The sequence below is a fragment of the Anomaloglossus baeobatrachus genome, chromosome 5 (genome assembly GCF_048569485.1).
Source record: "Anomaloglossus baeobatrachus isolate aAnoBae1 chromosome 5, aAnoBae1.hap1, whole genome shotgun sequence".
NCBI classification, from domain to species: Eukaryota; Metazoa; Chordata; class Amphibia; order Anura; family Aromobatidae; genus Anomaloglossus; species Anomaloglossus baeobatrachus.
Window position 1 is genome coordinate 190,413,396 of NC_134357.1, and position 20,949 is coordinate 190,434,344.

A 20,949-nucleotide genomic window follows, 5' to 3' on the forward strand; every position below is an offset into this window, starting at 1 on the left:
CAGAAGATTGGCCCAACTTGAGGCCAGGTGGATATACACATTGGGTACTGTGTGTCCATCTGGCCTCAACGATAATATCAGTTTCGCGTCTTTCTTATAGATACCAAGAGTCCTATGTCATCCAATATATGCCTCTTTTTGACTCCTATTGAATACATTTAAATTGTATTTTACACGCCTCTGGTTTTTATATGGTTTTGGTTAACTTTTGTCTAATCAACCCCCTTTTTTCTTTATTTATTTTAGTTATGTGAACATGTTACACATGTGTGTGGTGACCCGATGGACGTAGTATTTATATTGATCTACAGGACCTGTGTTCATACTCTCACATATGATTGCGAAGACGGCTGCAATATCTGGCTATCTGGATGAAAGAGCGATGCTAAGCAGCAATTTTTGTGGCAGCCGTAGTGATGAGAGACAGAAGTATGAGATGTTACATCCTAACTGTGATTTCTCAATTCACTATTGGCTGTTTTGTATTTTTTGCTATATCTATACTTGTTTTTTCTTGTTCATGCCGTTTATTATGAGTGGCATGCATGTGTGTGTATATATGCACACATGTGTCTGCTTTGCTAAAATGATGTTCTTTCCGATCACCGTCTATATCCGTATATTCCCTCCATGGTGGTAATATGTCCACATTTATATTTAGTTATGCACTTCACGATTTTTGCACTTTGTATACTATTACCCGATACATGTACGCACGGCCGTCATTGGCTGCCGGCGCTGGTCCGGCCGCTGCGTCTCTACTGGTCTTCTGTTCATGGGCCATGTGGTGTCCTGGGCTGGATGGCTGGTGACGCGGCGGCCTGACTGGCGTCGGCAAGTAGCCATGACGACGGGTGCGTCACGGAAGTATCTGTTGGTAATTGGAGGCAGGAGATATAAAAAGCCTCCTCTTGGTTGATTAGATACGCCCCCTGACGAAGGTAGTGAACTGAAACACGTGTCGGGAGCCTTATCACCATCAGCGGGAATCCACTCATTGTAAGTAAATAGATTGTTTTTTATGGCTGCTCTCCTGTGTATTATCTAGCGGTTAGCTCCGGTCCATATTGACTGATCGTATCTATTGATGCAAATACATTTAGTGTTAGATAGGGAGCTACTACTAACCAGGTGAGAGTTATATACACCCACATGGTCATAGTGACACCTAGTGGCGTCCCGTATAATGACTACTTTATGAACCTTGAGTTGTAACCATGACTGAGATGGGGGACTCTGTGCGTTTGCATGCTTTTAGGTTCTCCAATATGAAATATATGGTTATCTATCTATCCTTGGCATATATATATATATATATCATAAGGATTGTGCTATTGGATTTGTATATGTACATGATATTAATTGGAGTGCCTTGTATGTACAGGTACTAGAGTCCTCCCTTTGAATATTGCATACAAGTTGCAGGAATGCGCAGCCTTATGTAATGAATTGTATTGACTGAACTATGATATTTCCCGCTGTATGTATACATTGGCGTATGTTTTTTTCTGCCCACACTCACACTTGTTGTATTTATATGAAAAATACATAATAAAATATTAATAAAAGATACATTGTACTGTAATTCCTGTCTATTGGTCTTTTGGGCTTTTATGATCGCCTTTTTCTCTCCTTTTTTCCAAGGACAACACCTGCAAGGAGTTTGTGTTCTTTGTTGCATATCATGTGGGTACTCTGGTTTCCTCTCACACTCCAAAGACATACAGTGCTGGCCAAAAGTATTGGCACCCCTGCAAGTCTGTCAGATAATACTCAGTTTCTTCTTGAAAATGATAGCAATCACAAATTCTTTGGTATTATTAAAGGGGTGGTTCACCCATTTTTTTTTTTTCCCCAATGATTCTCACTTACCATTGTCTGCATCTTCTGCATTGGCTTCTGTTTCCATTTCTGGCACTGAGCGGCGCTATGCTGCACGCTCAGTGCCTGTCACATGACCCCCTGGAGCTGTGGCCGCCAGCATCCTCTGACGTCCCGGCATTTCCGGGCTCTCAAACAAGACGGGTACGTCACAGGATGCCGGCACCACTCACAGTGATTGACTGGGCTGTGGGCGGTGACTACCTGACGTCACAGCCCAGCATCGAGGGGAGGATCCGGAGGACGCCAGTGTGGAGCGGTGAAGGCAGAGCGCGCGCTTACCAGCATTCAGCTGTGGGAGGTACGGGCTCCAGTGTGGAGTACAGGGGGGGTTTCCTCCACTGAAATCCCCCCTGTCACGCAAGTATGTGATCACACTGTCCACCCGCCCGCTGTGCTCAGCTGTCAGGAGAGCGGGCGGTGTCGGCAGTGTGATCATATACTCCCACCAGCAGCACAGGTGACCGGACGCTGCATGGGACCAATCTGCTCCACTCTGTCACCTGCACAACAAGTCCCACAGTGGAGACAGTGACATGTAGCATCACTAACTGTATCCACTCTGGGACTTGTTGTGCAGGTGACCGGATGCTACATGTCACTAACTGTATCCACTCTGGGACTTGTTGTGCAGATGACCGGATGCTACATGTCACTATCTGTCTCCACTCTGTGATTTCTGCTGCATAGTACCAACTGTATACACTCTCACCTGCACAACAAGTACCACAGTGGAGACAGTTAGTGACATGTAGCATCCGGTCACCTGCACAACAAGTCCCAGAGTGGATACAGTGACATGCAGCACACTATGTGTCAGAGCAGAGCATGTCACCAACTTGCTCTGCTCTGTCACCTGCGATGCTGCATGTCACCAACTAAGGGTAAGTTCACACAGTTTTTCTGGTGCGTTTTTACTCAGAAAACTGCATGACTTTGCTTCCGAGTAAAGTCTATGCCATTGTGCGCACTAGGCGTTTTTGCTGCGTTTTTTACCACATTTTTGTGCTGAAAACGCAGTGACATTGCTTCCCCAGCAATGTCTATGGGTTTTCAGAAGTGCTGTCCGCAGACAGCGTTTTTTGTAGCTGCGTTTTTGTGTTTACCACAAAAATGCAGCATGTCAATTATTTCTGCGTTTTTCACTGCGTTTTTCACCCATTGAGTTCAATGAGATGTTCAACAACGTAATGAAAAACGCATATAGCTGCGTTTCTTTGACTAAAAACGCAGCTATAAACGCAAGGGGTGGGTACTACAGTGACGTGTACAGGAAGAGGATTCCTTCTGTTAGTAAACACAGAAGCATGAATCCTCCCGGTACCGTCACCGCTGCGTCCACAACCCGCCCGGTGCCATGTCAGCTCCGTGCGGCGCCATGTCTGGGCGGGAGGTGGAGGCAGCGGCGAAAACCAAAGTGAACAGTAGAAAAAAAAAATGTCATACTCACCTGTCTGCAGGGTCACGGTGCCATGTCCGCTCCCAGCCCCTGTCTCGGTACCGCCGCTCTGGCTGTGTGCAGTCTCCCCGGGGCACGTACGAAGCTTGCAGGACCTGGTGGTGGATCAGCTCATCGATTCTCGCGGTGTTGCCGGCTTTTTTGCGCCCGGCCGGCTATCAGCTGCTCCTGCCGTCAGGTGACTTCATCAGCTGATTACCGGCAGCTCCTGCAGCGATGGGACAGGATCATACTCCTGTCCAATCGATCGCTGCAGGAGCTGCCGGTAATCAGCACATAAGTGAGTATGTATTTCTTTTTTTTTTTTTTCGACTGATGCATCAGCTGATTGTATAAAAGCCAATTATACAATCAGCTGATGTGTCATGTGATTCACGTAGTTTAACCTGACACATCATCTGATCGCTTTGCCTTCCAGCAAACCGATCAGATGATATTGGATCCGGATTGGACGGCGCGGGACCCTAACCCAGGATTACTGCGGAGGGGGGTTTATTTCAATAAAGATGGAGTCACTAATTGTGTTGTGTTTTATTTCTAATAAAATATTTTTCTGTGTGTTGTGTTTTTTTTTTTTTTTTTTTATCATTACTAGAAATTCATGGTGGCCATGTCTAATATTGGCGTGACACCATGAATTTCGGGCTTAGGGCTAGCTGATAATATACAGCTAGCCCTAACTCCATTATTACCTGGCTAGCCACCCGGCATCAGGGCAGCTGGAAGAGTTGGATACAGCGCCAGAAGATGGCGCTTCTATGAAAGCGCCATTTTCTGGGGTGGCTGCGGACTGCAATTCGCAGTGTGGGTGCCCAGAAAGCTTGGGCACCCTTCACTGTGGATTCCAATCCCCAGCTGCCTAGTTGTACCCGGCTGGACACCAAAATTAGGCGAAGCTCACGTCATTTTTTTTTTAAAATTATTTCATGAAATTCATGAAATAATTAAAAAAAAAAAAAGGGCTTCTCTATATTTTTGGTTCCCAGCCAGGTACAAATAGGCAGCTGGGGGTTGGGGGCAGCCCGTACCTGCCTGCTGTACCCAGCTAGCATACAAAAATATGGCGAAGCCCACGTCATTTTTTTTTCTTTTTTGGCAAAAAACTGCATACAGTCCGGGATGGAGTATGCTGAGCCTTGTACTTCTGCAGCTGCTGTCTGCTCTCCTGCATACACTAGTGAATGGAGGATGCTGAGCCTTGTAGTTCTGCAGCTGCTGTCTGCTCTCCTGCATACACTAGTGAATGGAGGAGAGCAGACAGCAGCTGCAGAACTACAAGGCTCAGCATCCTCCATTCACTAGTGTATGCAGGAGAGCAGACAGCAGCTGCAGAACTACAAGGCTCAGCATCCTCCATTCACTAGTGTATGCAGGAGAGCAGACAGCAGCTGCAGGACTACAAGGCTCAGCATCCTCCATTCACTAGTGTATGCAGGAGAGCAGACAGCAGCTGCAGGACTACAAGGCTCAGCATCCTCCATTCACTAGTGTATGCAGGAGAGCAGACAGAAGCTGCAGAACTACAAGGCTCAGCATCCTCCATCCAGGACTGTATGCAGTTTTTTACCCAAAAAGAAAAAAAATGACATGGGCTTCGCCATATTTTTGTATGCTAGCCGGGTACAGCAGGCAGGTATGGGCTGCCCCCAACCCCCAGCTGCCTATTTGTACCCGGCTGGGAACCAAAAATATAGAGAAGCCCTTTTTTTTTTTTTAAATTATTTCATGAATTTCATGAAATAATTTTAAAAAAAAATGACGTGAGCTTCGCCTAATTTTGGTGTCCAGCCGGGTACAACTAGGCAGCTGGGGATTGGAATCCACAGTGAAGGGTGCCCAAGCTTTCTGGGCACCCCCACTGCGAATTGCAGTCCGCAGCCACCCCAGAAAATGGCGCTTTCATAGAAGCGCCATCTTCTGGCGCTGTATCCAACTCTTCCAGCTGCCCTGATGCCGGGTGGCTAGCCGGGTAATAATGGAGTTAGGGCTAGCTGTATAATATCAGCTAGCCCTAAGCCCGAAATTCATGGTGTCACGCAAATATTAGACATGGCCACCATGAATTTCTAGTAATGATAAAAAAAAAAAAAAAACAACACACAGAAAAATATTTTTATTAGAAATAAAACACAACACAATTAGTGACTCCATCTTTATTGAAATAAACCCCCCTCCGCAGTAATCCTGGGTTAGGGTCCCGCGCCGTCCAATCCGGATCCAATATCATCTGATCGGTCTGCTGGAAGGCAAAGCGATCAGATGATGTGTCAGGTTAAAGGATGTGAATCACATCATACATCAGCTGATTGTATAAAAGCCGATTATACAATCAGCTGAAGCATCAGTGCAAAAAAAAAAAAAAATAAATAAATACTCACGTCTGTGCTGATTACCGGCAGCTCCTGCAGCGGAGTCTGATCCTGGCCCATCACTGCAGGAGCTGCCGGTAATCAGCTGATGAAGTCCCCTGACGGCAGGATCAGCTGATAGCCGGCCGGGCGCGAAAAAGCCGGCGAGACTACGATCAGCTGATGCGTCAGGTGACTGCATCAGGTGATCCACCGCCAGGTCCTGCAAGCTTCGTGCGTGCCCCGGGGAGACTGCACACAGCCGAAGCGGCGGGACCGAGACAGGGGCTGGAAGCGGGCATGGCACCGGGACCCTGCAGACAGGTGAGTATGACATACACACACACACATACACACTCACTCACACACTGTATATACGCGCACACACACTGTATATACACACAAACTGTATATACGCACACACACTGTATATACGTGCACACACTGTATATACGCGCACACATACACATACACTGTATATACGCGCACACACACTTTCTTCCCCTGGCTGTGTAGAGCTGCTGCTGTCTCTGTGTAATTGATCTCAATGCACATCCACTGGGAAGAGGCAGGGAGGAGGGTTTGGGTGGGAGCAGAGTGGGTGTATTAGACACAATGGGTGTGTTAGATAAGCTAGACACCGCTCTAGAGCCACAAAGAATTCTGGGACTTGTAGGAACTGAACACAGGAAGTCAGAGGAGAGATTAACCCCATCAGAGCTGGAGCCAGCAATGAGCATGTGCTGCTAGTGCACAATGAAAGGTAATTTTGCTGAAAAAACATAATAGATGTGTTGAGGGGCACATATTAGCAAGATTTATCAGGAAAAAAAAAATCAGTTTTGGTAACTGGACAACTTCTTTAACTTCATTTACTTTGCTTGCAATGAAAAAACACAAAAGAGAATGAAACAAAAATCAAATCATTGATCATTTCACACAAAACTCCAAAAATGGGCCAGACAAAAGTCTTGGCACCCTTAGCCTAATACTTGGTTGCACAACCCTTAGCCAAAGTAACTGCGAACAACAGCTTCCGGTAACCATCAATGAGTTGCTTACAATGCTCTCCTGGAATTTTAGACCATTCTTCTTTGGCAAACTGCTCCAGGTCCCTGAGATTTGAAGGGTGCCTTCTCCAAACTGCCATTTTGAGATCTCTCCACAGGTGTTCTATGGGATTCAGGTCTGAACTCATTGCTGGCCACTTAAGTAGTCTCCAGTGCTTTCTCTCAAACCATTTTCTAGTGCTTTTTGAAGTGTGTTTTGGGTCATTGTTCTGCTGGAAGACTCATGACCTCTGAGGGAGACCCAGCTTTCTCACACTGGGCCCTACATTATGCTGCAAAATTTGTTGGTAGTCTTCAGACTTCATAAAGCCATGCACACGGTCAGAACATTCTTCCAAAACATTTTAGGCTTTCTCAGGTAAGTTTTGTCAAACTCCATCCTGGCTTTTTTTATGTCTTGGGGTAAGATGTGGGGTCTTCCTGAGTATCCAACCATACAGTCCCTTTTCATGCAGACGCCGATGGATAGTACGTGTTGACACTGTTGTACCCTCGGACTGCACGGCAGCTTGAACTTGTTTGGATGTTAGTCGAGGTTCTTTATCCACCATCCGCGCAATCTTGCATTGAAATCTCTCATCAATTTTTCTTTTCCTTCCACATCTAGGGAGGTTAGCCACAGTGCCATGGGCTTTAAACTTCTTGATGACACTGCACACCGTAGACACAGGAACTTTCAGGTCTTTGGAGATGGACTTGTAGCCTTGAGGTTGCTCATGCTTCCTCACAATTTGGATTCTCAAGTCCTCAGACAGTTTTTTTGGTCTTCTTTCTTTTCTCCATGCTCAATGTGGTACACACAAGGACACAGGACAGAGGTTGAGTCAACTTTAATCCATGTCAACTGGCTGCAAGTGTGATTTAGTTATTGCCAACACCTGTTAGGTGCCACGGGTAAGTTACAGGTGCTGTTAATTACACAAATTAGAGAAGCATCACATGATTTTTCAAACAGTGCCAATACTTTTGTCCACCCCCTTTGAAGATAATAATACCAAAGAATTTGTTATTGCAAACATTTTCAAGAAGAAACTGAGTATTATCTGACAGAATTGCAGGGGTGCCAAAACTTTTGGCCAGCACTGTACTGATAGGGAATTTAGATTTTTAGTCATAATAGGCACAGTGATGATGCCTGTAAAGTGCTGACAAAATTATTGCCCCTAAATCACATTTATTTAGATTTTTTGGAGATTTTTTTTTCTAAAGGAGGTTTTGTAAACCTCGCTTACTGCTTACTTCTGGGAAGTAGATACATTTTTGAATCAGGTCCAAACCTGACACTGTCAAGTCAAATCCCTGGAAAAGCACCATGCAGAGAGAAAAAAACTTAAAATCTTTTTCAGGAAAAGAAAAATGCCTCCATAAATAAAATGTGGATTATAAGAAAAAAAAAACCACAGAACTTAAAGCACTTCATAAATTAATAGAAGATGAAATGGAAGTGGTGGACGTGATAGGATCATGAGGGTGATGCAGAGTGAATAATAGGTGCTCACCTCCGAGATAGGTAGAAAACTGCTGCAGCTCTTACCCGTATGGTCGATGACAATTGGAACAGGCTGGTTGCATGTACAGACTGATGAAGGCTTCAGTTTAGAGCTGAAATCCAGTATACTGTGTTTTAATTATTGATACAAAGAAAATAAAGCTACTTCCATTATCACTGACTGTTTATCCATAATAAAAAGGACAGTACACTTAATTTCCCAACTATTCCATAAATTTAAAAGAACAGCATTTCCTGTAATGGATTGCTCTTGAAAAGTTTGTAAAAACTGCACTTTAATGGATGCATGCACAAATGTTACATTTCTTGCTGGAGGTGGAGGTGCAAAAGATGTTGAGAAGAATCAAGCCGTCCATACCCGAATTCCACACAGACTACTGATTTTCATACATATACATAGTGCACCAATCGTTTTCACATCCACATTTTAAAAAAGGTCTGTGAAGAACACCCCTAGATGTTCAAAGCACCCCTGCATGAATTCCTTAATGAGTCTAGTTTCCAAAATGCGGTTACTTGTGGGGATTTCTGCAGCTTTGGTTCCTCAGGAGCCCTGCAAAAAGACATGATGTCTGCAATCAATTCCAGCAAAATTTACATTATAACAAATATCACTTTTTCCTTTATGAGCCCAGTAGTTTGCCCAAATGTCCATATATGGGGTATTACTGGGTTCAAAAGAAAGTGGGTAACAAACTATAAGGTACACTTTTATATGTTACCTTTAGCAAAAATGAAACATTTGGGTGGCACGGTGGCTCAGTGGTTAGCACTGTAGTCTTGCAGTGCTGGGGTCCTGGGTTCAATTCCCACCAAGGACAACATCTGCAAGGAGTTTGTATGTTCTCCCTGTGGTTTTTCTCCGGGTATTCCGGTTTCCTCCCAAAATCCAAAAACATAGTGATAGGGACCTTACTTAGATTGTAAGCCCCAATGGGGACAGTGTTGCCAATGTATGTAAAGCGCTGTGGAATTAATAGCGCTATATAAATGAATATATATATATTTGGGGTAAGGGAACATTTTCATGAAATGATTGACATTTTTCAATATGACAACCTAATGTTTTCAAATTTTGCGAAGTACCTGTGGATTCAAAATGCTCACTATACTCCTGGGTAAAATCTGTGAGATATGTAGCTTCGAAAATTGTTGTAGGGGTTTCTACTGTTTAGACACCTTAGGATCCTTGCAAATGCAACATAGTATCTGCAGTCTATTTCAGCAAAATTTGTTTTCCAAGTATCAAATGGTGCTCATTCCTTTCCGAGTCCTGCTGTCAGTCCAAACAGAGGTTTCTGACCACATGGAGTATCAATGCGCTTAGAATTAACTGGGTTACAAATTGTGAGGTCCATTCTCTCATGCTATCTGTGACGACATGGACTATCATGGGTTAAAGTTTCTTAAAATTCATCCAGACAGGATGATAGATTGTTTATAGACGGGTGATAAGTCCCTCATTGTTTTTACAAGACTCTTGTTGACTCATGTAATTGTTTTGGCCACTGAAAGCCAGACGTATTGTTCTCCTGTGAATTAACTCATGTTTGCTTACATATTGTTTCTCCAGACCCTTCCAGTAACCATTGTAATGTAGTTGTGTATTGCTAATGTAATTACCTTAGTAGTCATTGTCTAGTCTGTGCATTCCAGACTACATGTATACCCTCAGTCTTTCTGTAGACATCATTTGGATGAACATTGTCCATGCAGCTTGAGATTCATCCAATGGGAAAGCCGATCTTGTCCAACCAATCGATGAGGACGCAGTGTATCCAAGTGGAAGGCTGTGGCTATAAAAGGGATTTCTTTAAGCCACCAGGTTGTTGTTGATGGATGCTGATGGATCTAGTCTAAGCTCTTAGGAGCTGACTAGAGGATCAGGATACCTTCTGGCTTCAATCTAGGGACTCCGGTTCCGGTTGGAGACCATATCCACAGTCTAGGGATTTCGACTCCGGCTGCCAGGATTGTATCATCATACCAGGACTACCTAAGGAGGACATTCAGGTTGGGACAGTTCAGTCACCTGTTACAGACTTTGCAGACCTCAGACAGCTTCCTAAATCTGGCATTATTCCTTTATCGGTGGGTGCCCGCCAAAAGCGGGGTGCTGCTGGATTGGAGTAAATAGCCCTGGAACCTCTGAGGCATGGACATTCTAAATCCCTGGTGAGCCAGCGGAAGGGTGAGACTCTGTTGCCTGTTACATTTGTGTTTTGCTGGTTATGTATTATGTGCCGTTAATTGTTTGGGGATCCAATAAAGTCTAATTATTGTGGTTCCCTCACCCTGTGTTGTATGAGTAGTGTTATGCCCACGGTTAAAGAGGCCGGCGTTCAGTTGGGATAAGCCCTGAGTCACGCTGTCTTTCTAAAGGCGGCGGGTTTTAGTGGACGAGAGCACCCACTGAGCCCCGTGTCTCTACACTATCCATTGTAAAAGGGAAGATTTTGGGGATTAAGCAACATTATAGAGGAAAAATTACACTTTTACTTTTTTTTATTCCAATTTCCATTAATTCCTGTGTAGCACCTGAAGGGTTAACCAGTTTCCTGACAGTATTTTTAAGGCTGCTTTCACACATCCGGTTTTTGCAGTGTGGCTCAATCCGGCTCAAAAACCTATGCAACGGATGCGGCGAAAAAAACGGATCCGTTACATAAGTTTTTCCATGCGGCCCGTCCGTTTTTTGACGGATGCGGCTTGATACTGAGCATGCGCAGTGCAAAAAAACGCATCTGGCAGCCGGATGCGGTTTTTGACACAGGACGCCGCATCTGGCGTCCATAGGCTTGCACTGTAAATCGCGCCGCATCGCGCCAGATCCGGCGCTATGCGGTTTTTTCGCCGCACATAAAAACGTCCCAGGCAACGTTCCATCCGGCCGCCGCATGGGCTAAATATGCCGCATCCGTCAAAAACCAGACACAACGCAAGGCCATGCGGCACAATACGACGCTAATGTAAGTCTATGCGGAAAAAACGCAACCGGCAGCAAAAAAAAACGGTTGCGTTTTTTCTGCAAAGCGCCGTATTGTGCTGCACAGAAAAAAACGGATGTGTGAAAGCAGCCTAAAGTAGTTGAGAGGTGTGGTTTCTAAAATGGTATCTCTTTTGGAGAGTTTCCAATATTTTGGCTCCACACAGGCCATTTAAATTTGAAAAGGTTCCTAAAGAAACCTGTTTTGTAAATGTTTTCAGAAAAATTGCTGCTATACTTTTAACCCTTTTAACAGCCTAACAAAATAAAATAATGTTTGAAAAATTATGCAAATGTAAAGTAGACAGACATATGGGAACTGTTATTATTTATTTTTGATAGGATGATTAACTTTAAGGAAATAAAAATGTGAAATTTGAAAATAGCTAATTTTTCCAAATTTTTGCCAAAATTCTACTATTTTCAAAAATAAATGCAAAACATGTTGACCTAAATTTACCACTAACATAAAGGTACAATATTTCCCTAAAAACATTCTCACAATCACTGGAATATGTTGAAGCAATACAGAGTTATTACCACATAAATTAACACGATTCAGATTTAAAAAATTGGACTTTGTCATTAGAGTCAAAATTGGCACTGTCACTAAGGGATTAATATTATGACTGATCGTCGAGGCAGGGGGCATATTCCATCCAGGCCAGTACCCATCCAGCTGATCTGGGCCTTCTGGAGACTAGCACGGTACCTTTGAATGTGGCCTGCCAGAGCTTCCCTTGTGGCCCGCAGAGAGCTGGGAGACTCCGGTTCTCATCTTCTTATATCTAAATGTACTCATGTCTTTGAGACGTGAATATATTTGAATACATGAACACCAGGACTGGGATAGCGAGCACCATGGGTGTACATAGAAATCAAGGGGCCCCATAGCAAAAGTCAGAATGGGCCCCCCCTTGATAAAAAAAAAAAAAAAAATACAATAAAATTGTGACGCCCCTGCGGTAATCAGGTGTCACAAAAACAACGTAACAGCTCAGGTCCTACATAACTGTGCCAGTCAGTTAACACACTAGCACACTCGCTGTACCCGGCTGGGAGCCTCACCTAGCCAGATGACAGGGCTGGGCACTGTTAGATGACAGGCAGCCAACTGGGGAGGAAGAGACCAGACCTGAGGGAGGAGAGAGTGACCTGGGAAGTGTGGGTAGACAGTGGGAGGAGTGAGTTAGTCAGAGACAGGAAGTGAGAGAGGAAGGAGTAAAAGGAAAGGTGTCAAGACAGACAACAGACTCTTAAGACACATTGAAAGTTGCGAAGAATCCGCAAAGATCTGAGCAGAAAGATCAGCCACTCAGAGGAGAAAAGTAGCTGGAGAGCAAGCTCCATGGACAGAGGGATCCTGTGAGGTGGCCATCCAGGGCTCACAGTACTTTGCACGCATGGCGTGCAGATCCCAGAACAGACCAGGACTTCAAGCCATCTGTTAACTCTGCCAGGCGGGTGGGTTTTCAGGATTCATCTTCCGCCACTAGCATCCGAGGCATCAGCAGCAAAGAGGGGATCGGGAGAAATTCCCTTAAATAGTCCAAGCTGCCTGTGGCAGTACCCAGACACCAGAAAGACCTCCAAGTGCTCAACGCCATGGAGGACTGACAAATACACCAGAGTGCATCGGTGGTAGAGTGGCACCAGGTTGGCTGGCAGAGCTATAAGGACACGGGCGCACCTGGGATCCAGCACATTCCCAGGGCGCAAATCCAGTAAGTAAAGACAATCAAACTGCACTCCCTGTCTGGACCGACTTATTGCTGCACGCCTCCACGTTAAACCTTCACCTACCTCTGGGGAAAAGCCCTGCTCGCGGAGGGCTCCTTCATCCACGCTGCCCCATCCATCATCCCCTCCGGGAACACGCAGCGGCGGCTCTATCATCCCTGGCCGCAAACCGTGAGTGGCGTAGTCGGACTTATTATTTTATTTTCATTTTCATTTAAAATTGGTCGACGGTGCCCCCGGGTCCGGAACCCCTCGAGCCACGGACCGTCCGGATCCGAGCAGCTCGGCTGCCATGGGGTACAACAAAATATTAGCATAATAATCATCATACATGTTGCTGGGGGCCGGCACATGTTACTGACTGTCACATACACGTTATTGGGGGCGGCTTAGAGTCATAGAAATAACACATACTACTATATAGTGTTAGGGAACAACACTCACCATAGCAAGACCAATAATACATTGCAAAATAATGCCACCACTCCATGACCAAATATCACCACAGAGTCTGAATATAACCACAGTCCTGTTACAGAGCAAAGTCCACTGCACATAGACCAGTGGGTTCACACCGTAAATCCCCCAAAAATGTGAACTTGGCTTAACGTAGCGATGTCCTCCTTTGTGCCCCTCACTAAACGCAATATAAATTTTCATATCTGTCTCCCCATATAATTGTAAAAAGTATGACCCTCTTTATAGCCTTAGGAACCATAGTAAAAGTAAACTCTGTAAAGTACAAGGATAATACACACAGTGATGTCACAGTACAGGGATAATACACACAGTGATGTCAGAGTACAGGAATAATACACATAGTGATTTCACAGTACAGGGATAATACATATAGTGATGTCACATTACAGGAATAATACACACAGTAATGTCACAGTACAAGGATAACACACAAAGTGATGTCACAGTACAGGGGATAATAAACACCGTGATGTCACAGTACAGGGGATAATACACACAGTGATGTCACAATACAGGGAAAATAAACACATTAATGTCACAGTACAGGGGTAATAAACACAGTGATGTCACAGTACAGGGATAAGACACACAGTGATGTCACAGTACAGGGATAAGACACAGGGATGTCACTGTACAGGGATAAGACACACTGTGATATCCCAGTACAAAAACAATACACACAGTGGTGTCACAGTACAGAGATAATACACAGTCATGTCACAGTACAGTAGTAATACACAGTGATGGCATAGTACAGGGATAATACACACAGTGATGTCCCAGTACAGAGATAATACACACAGTGATGTTACAGTACAGGGATAATACACACAGTGATACTACAGCACAGGGGAAACAAACACAGTGATGGCCCAGCACAGGGAGAATACACACAGTGATGGCACAGCACAGGGGAACACACACAGTGATGGTACAGCACAGGAGCAACACAGTTATGGCACAGCACAGGGCAGTTTCTGTAGTGTTACAGGCAGACATTTGTACATTATGATACTCACCTGCTCCTGTGCTGAGAGAGATCATTACTGGCTGCGGCCTCACTGCTGAACTTCCTTTGGGTCCTCCTGGTTGCTCCTCCTGTCCTTTGCCACAGTACAGGGGATAATACACACAGTGATGTTAAAGTACAGGGGTAATAAACACAGTGATGTCACAGTACAGGGATAAGACACACAGTGATGTTACAGTACAGGGATAAGACACACAGTGATGTTACAGTACAGGGATAAGACACACAGTGATGTCACAGTACAGGGATAAGACACACAGTGATGTCACAGTACAGGGATAAGACACACAGTGATGTCACAGTACAGGGATAAGACACACAGTGATGTCACAGTACAGGGATAAGACACACAGTGATGTCACAGTACTGAGATAATACACACAGTGATGTCACAGTACAGGGATAATACACACAGTGATGTCCCAGTACAAAGACAATACACACAGTGGTGTCACAGTACAGAGATAATACACACAGTGATGTCACAGTACAGTGGTAATACACGCAGTGATGGCACAGTACAGGGATAATACACACAGTGATGTCACAGTACAGGGATAAGACACACAGTGATGTCACAATACAGGGATAATACACACAGTGATGTCCCAGTACAAAGACAATACACACAGTGGTGTCACAGTACAGAGATAATACACACAGTGATGTCACAGTACAGTGGTAATACACGCAGTGATGTCACAGTACAGGGATAATACACACAGTGATGTCACAGTACAGGGATAAGACACACAGTGATGTCACAGTACAGGGATAATATACACAGTGATGTCACAGTACAGGGATAACACACAGTGATGTCACAGCACAGTGGCAACAAACACAGTGATGGCACAGTACAGGGAGAATACACACAGTGATGGCACAGCACAGGGGCAGTTTCTGTAGTGTTACAGGCAGACATTTGTACATTATGATACTCACCTGCTCCTGTGCTGTGAGAGATCATTACTGGCTCCGGCCTCACTGCTGCACTTCCTTTGGGTCCTCCTGGCTGCTCCTCCTGTCCTCTGCTTTTTCTTTCTATTCCTTCTGTTCTCTGCTTCTCCCTGTTCTTTTCTGCTCTGTTTGCTCTTCTCTCTTTTCTGCAGTCTTCACTCCTCCTTCACTCACTTCTGCACTGTTTTCCGTTCCATGTTTTCTTTTCTCCTGCATGGAACAGAACAAGCTCCGCCCCCTCTCCTGATTTGCTGTTCTCCTCTTGGCATCTCTCACAGCTCTCTGACTGGAAGAAGAAGCTGCCCAGTGACTCCCTCCTCTTCAACACAGGCTGCGCACAGTGTGGGCGAGTTTGAATCTCTGCGTTGGCCAGCCTGCAACTATACAAACAGTGCCAGCACCCAGCGGCCTTAATCAGCAGCTTGGTGACGGCCCCGGGGGCATGATGCATGAAAGTGAAAACACAACAGTGGGTAACCACCCCAAGCCCCTCCAGCTCATGGGCCCCATAGCAGTGGCGTGGTCTGCCTTTATTGATGGTACCCCACTGGCGAGCACTCAGACTATCAGCTGCAACATGATGCAACATTATGAGGTCATCACACAGTAGACCTCATCACACTACTGCTGGCAATGCAGGGTCACACAGTGATGGCAAGGATGCAGTGGGGAATGGTAAGCGCTCCTTGGAGGAGCCGAAGATTATCTGCTCTGACATTTCCTAGGGAGGGGTGAGAAGTGGGTATGTGGCAGGGTGTTACTATGAGGGCACATTATAGGGCAATGGGCAGGTGGAATTTGAGTGTATTAAAAAATTTTCGTCGTCATCACCACTAAGAAGGCGTCTCATCTAGACACAGTATTGTTTCTGCCAAACTCTCACTTTGTATATCTTTTTTTTAACCTTTGGAATAAAGAAAGATTTTTTAACACAATCAAATTCCGTCTGATCACTGGATTTCTCTTGTGTTTCTCTCCCCTCATTATGTGCGGAAGGCTCCCAGTCTCATCCAATGCAGAGCTGTTTAAGAGGAACTGGCATACATTGAATACTACTACGAGTGGTAAGCTGGCTGTTTTCTAAACAAATCCTTTTTCAAATTTTTTATTATAGGGCAATTGGGGGATATTTTGTGCAGGAAGCACAGTGAAGGGCAATTATTTTTTTCAGGGACACAGCATGAAAGATATTTACATTTCTGGGGCAGTGTAATGATACGGGGCAGTGTAATGATACTTTTATTTTTATTTTTAAGGGCAACATGTCAGGATGCGCTGCAGAAGACTGAGAAGAGGGCAGACTGGAAAGACAAGCCTGCTCGCCGTTTATCCTGAGTAGGAGTTTATTTAATTCCTTTTGCTTTTGAAGGGGTTGAGTTTAATTTTCTGACCTGCTGTTATTGACTAGTAGCTGTTAACCTCAGCTGCAGCCGCTCCCTTCCACTAAATAAACCCACTCCTTATGCTCTCCTATGCCTGCTATAGTTTATTCTATACTGACCTGTGATGGCGATATCTCTAGAGAAAGTTGTGGTTAGCTTTCCAGTGGATGCGGTGAAATCTCTCTCTGGAGAAGAATTGGAGTTCTTTTGTTGAATCTGTCTCCCTTTTTTTTGTCTCATCTTCCTCACTAATCAGGGCCTCTTCCAGAGCCTAGGTAAGTGATTGCGACTGGGGAGAAAGAGTTATGTGGTGATCCCTCTCCATATCGTCAGGGCTTTCCTTTACATCTTCCCTGGTGTACACCACCTGTTGTGCCGCATGCCTGACATTCCCTCACCCTGGAGTGACACCATAACAGTGGCATGACCTGCCACCATTAGTGGTACGCCACCGAGTAAGCAGCGTGGATGGTGTCCCTGATGGCGATTGGGCCCCTCATTTGTCCAGGGCGCTGGCATTTGCGTGGGTGAGCCAGGTGGTGACACCAGTTCTGGCAGACATGGTCACACAGCACGCTGTGTGGGCTGTGTCTGCTGAAGTGATGTCACACAGCGCACCTGGAACGAAGTATGAGGTGATCATGGTGCCAGGGCAGGAGGTCTCTAGTGAGAGGTAGCAGAACGCTGCTCACTTACCGACAAGTTCTCACAGGAGTCTATATTGTCAGGTCAGCAGCCACTCTATGGGAGTTATTGCAGTAGTCTGAACTTTGATGTAGATCAAGTCACGCCATCAGTGCCAGATTATCGGCTCCCAAGTCACCTGATCTGCAGGAAAATTCTGACTCCTGTAATGGATCACATTGAGCCGCAGCAGAAATCACAATCTATCTGAAGTAACAGTGTATATATATATATATACATATATATATATATATATATATATATATATATAAAATTGCCTTATTCTGTCTGTCTTGCTCCAAAATGACGTCATTACAGTGACAACCGTCGCATTGGCAGCTCAGCTCGGCCCGGCCACGCCCCCCCACACTTTGTCCGCTCGGCCACGCCCCCTGCACACATTGGGCTCCTGTACACCTACCCCCAGGACAACTCCACCTATTAGACTCCTCACCTCCAGGACTACTCCTCCTATTAGACTCCTATCCCCCCAGGACTACTCCTCCTATTATACTCCTCTCCCCCCAGGACTACTCCTTCTATTATACTCCTTTCCCCCCAGGACTACTCCTCCTATTATACTCCTCTTCCCCCAGGACGACTACTCCTCCTATTATACTCCTCTCCCCCCAGGACTACTACTACTCCTATTATACTCCTCTCCCCCCAGGACTACTCCTCCTATTATACTCCTCTCCCCCCAGGGCTACTCCTCCTATTATACTCCTCTGTCCCCAGGACTACTCCTCCAACACACAAACACTGCATAAAACATATCTCCCCCCAAAACACACACACACGCACCCCACACACCCACACAAACCGCGGACACACAGCGCTCCACAAACAATGCAACACAGAACGCAACACACAAACAACACCGCTCTCACACACCCAAACAACACCCAGAATATTTACAGCGCCCTACACAAACACTTGGCAAATACACACAACAACATCTTTATACTGTATATGACAAAAAGCATACATTAACTACACAATGAATTCTAGAATACCCGATGCGTTAGAATCGGGCCATCTTCTAGTGTAAATATATAATTGCCTTATTCTGTCTGTCTGTCTGGCTCCAAAATTGTGTCCTTACGGTGACACAAAGCTGATTGGCCGCTGGGCTTGCCATGGCCCCGCCCCCCGCATGGATTGGCCACTCGCCCAGGCTCTGCCCGCACACGGATTGGCCGGCCGCTTGCCCAGGCTCCGCCCCCCACACGGATTGGCCTCTCGCCCCGGCACCCTGCACGCATTGGCAACTCTGCCACACCCCGCCCCCCTCACGCAACGCACGCTCGCTCTGGCCCTGCCCCCCGCACGCATTCCCCAAACCGACACGGAGCCACGACTCCCAGGTGAGTACTTTACCCCCGGGAGCCCACATCAGCGTACGCCGCCAACCCAGCCGACACATACCCTCGCATTGCTGGGGTTGCCGCCGTATGCTCGTGTGGGCTCCCGTGCGAGCGGGGGACGAGATACGCTGGTAACCATGGTAGCATAGTTACCAGAGCATCAAGGTCCTGCAGCGGCGGAACATACACACGCGCACACACAACAACACACACACACACACATACACACACACACATCAGATCACACTCACTCACACACACACACATCACATTGCATCCACACACTCACAACATCCTGGGATATCGCTTGCTTCTCGGCGGCGATACTGTGGAGTGACCTTCCAGGACCTGCCGGAGGATCACATGGCCAGAAGCATGTGGTATCTCCGGATGTTGTGAGTGTGAGCGCGTATGTGCGATATCGTCAGTGTGTGTGTGAGTGTATGCGATCGGATCTGTGAGTGTCGGCAGAGGAGCACGGCGTGCTGGGGGAGGCTGGGAGGAGAGAGGCTGATCCTGGGGAAGGCTGGGAGGGGGAGGCTGGGAGGAGAGAGGCTGATGCTGGGGTAGGCTGATGCTGGGGTAGGCTGATGCTGGGGGAGGCTGGGAGGGTGTAGGCTGATGCTGGGGTAGGCTGATGCTGGGGGAGGCTGAGAGGAGAGAGGATGATGCTGGGGGAGGCTGGGAGGAGAGAGGCTGATGCTGGGGGAGGCTGGGAGGGGGAGGCTGATTGCTGGGGGAGGCTGGGAGGAGGGAGGCTGGGAGTAGAGAGGCTGATCCTGGGGAAGGCTGGGAGTAGAGAGGCTGATGCTGGAGGAGGCTGGGAGGAGAGAGGCTGATGCTGGGGGAGGCTGGGAGGCGAGAGGCTGATGCTGGGGGAGGCTGGGAGGGGGAGGCTGATGCTGGGGGAGGCTGGGAGGGGGAGGCTGATGCTGGGGGAGGCTGGGAGGGGGAGGCTGATGCTGGGGGAGGGAGGCTGGGAGGAGGGAGGCTGGGAGGGGGGAGGCTTAGAGAAGAGAGGCTGATGCTGGGGGAGGCTGAGGCTGGGAGGAGAGAGGCTGATGCTGGGGACAGAGAGGCTGATGCTGGGGACAGAGAGGCTGATGCTGGGAGGAGAGAGGCTGATGCTGGGAGGAGAGAGGCTGATGCTGGGAGGAGAGAGGCTGATGCTGGGAGGAGAGAGGCTGATGCTGGGAGGAGAGAGGATGATGCTGGTAGGAGAGAGGCTGATGCTGGTGCAGCATGGGGGATGGAGCACGATGGGGGGTGCACAGCATGGCGGAGGGAGCACGTTTGGGAGTGCGCAGCATGGCGGATGGAGCACGTTTGGGAGTGCGCAGCATGGGGGATGGAGCACGATGGGAGGTGCACACCTCCCCCCAACACACACACACTGGGAACCATAAACACCGTCCTACACAGACACCCACACACACAGACAACGCTGCACACACACAACACCCAACACACAAACACCGCGGCATACATAAATATCCGCACATACCACGCAACACACACACATTGCACAAAACATACCTCCCCCCAAAACACACCACACCCACACAAACCGCGCAACACACACACACAACGCTACAGACACACAGCGCTCCAGAAACAACGCAACACACATACAACACCGCTTTCACCCCCCGCCACACCCAGACAACACCCAGAACATGTACAGCGCCCTACACACACACTTGGTAACTACATACAACAACATCTAATTTTATATATATATATATATATATATATATATATATATAAACAAAAATCATACATTAACTGCACAATACGTAAATTCTAGAATACCCGATGCGTAGAATCGGGCCACCTTCCAGTATATATATATGTATATATAAAAAGCAACATGAGGAATGGATCTAGCAAAGACGTCAGACCTTTAGATTGATTAAAAATTCTTCAGTTTTATTGGAAAATTATTAAAATACAACAGATCTAATTGGCTCAGGTACAAAAATTGACAACAGGAACGAAACGCAAACAGGACTACGTGTTTCAGCGGTGTTGTCCGCCTTCCTCACAGTCCAA

General features: G+C 46.5%; 1 long non-coding RNA gene across 1 annotated transcript; it reads left to right on the forward strand.

The window, feature by feature from the left end:
- Positions 1–16,161: 16,161 nt before the first annotated feature.
- On the forward strand, positions 16,162–16,837 carry LOC142309858 (uncharacterized). The gene is made up of 3 exons (XR_012754016.1): positions 16,162–16,195; positions 16,461–16,528; positions 16,721–16,837. It is a non-coding gene; the product is annotated as an uncharacterized LOC142309858 (long non-coding RNA).
- Positions 16,838–20,949: the final 4,112 nt, after the last annotated feature.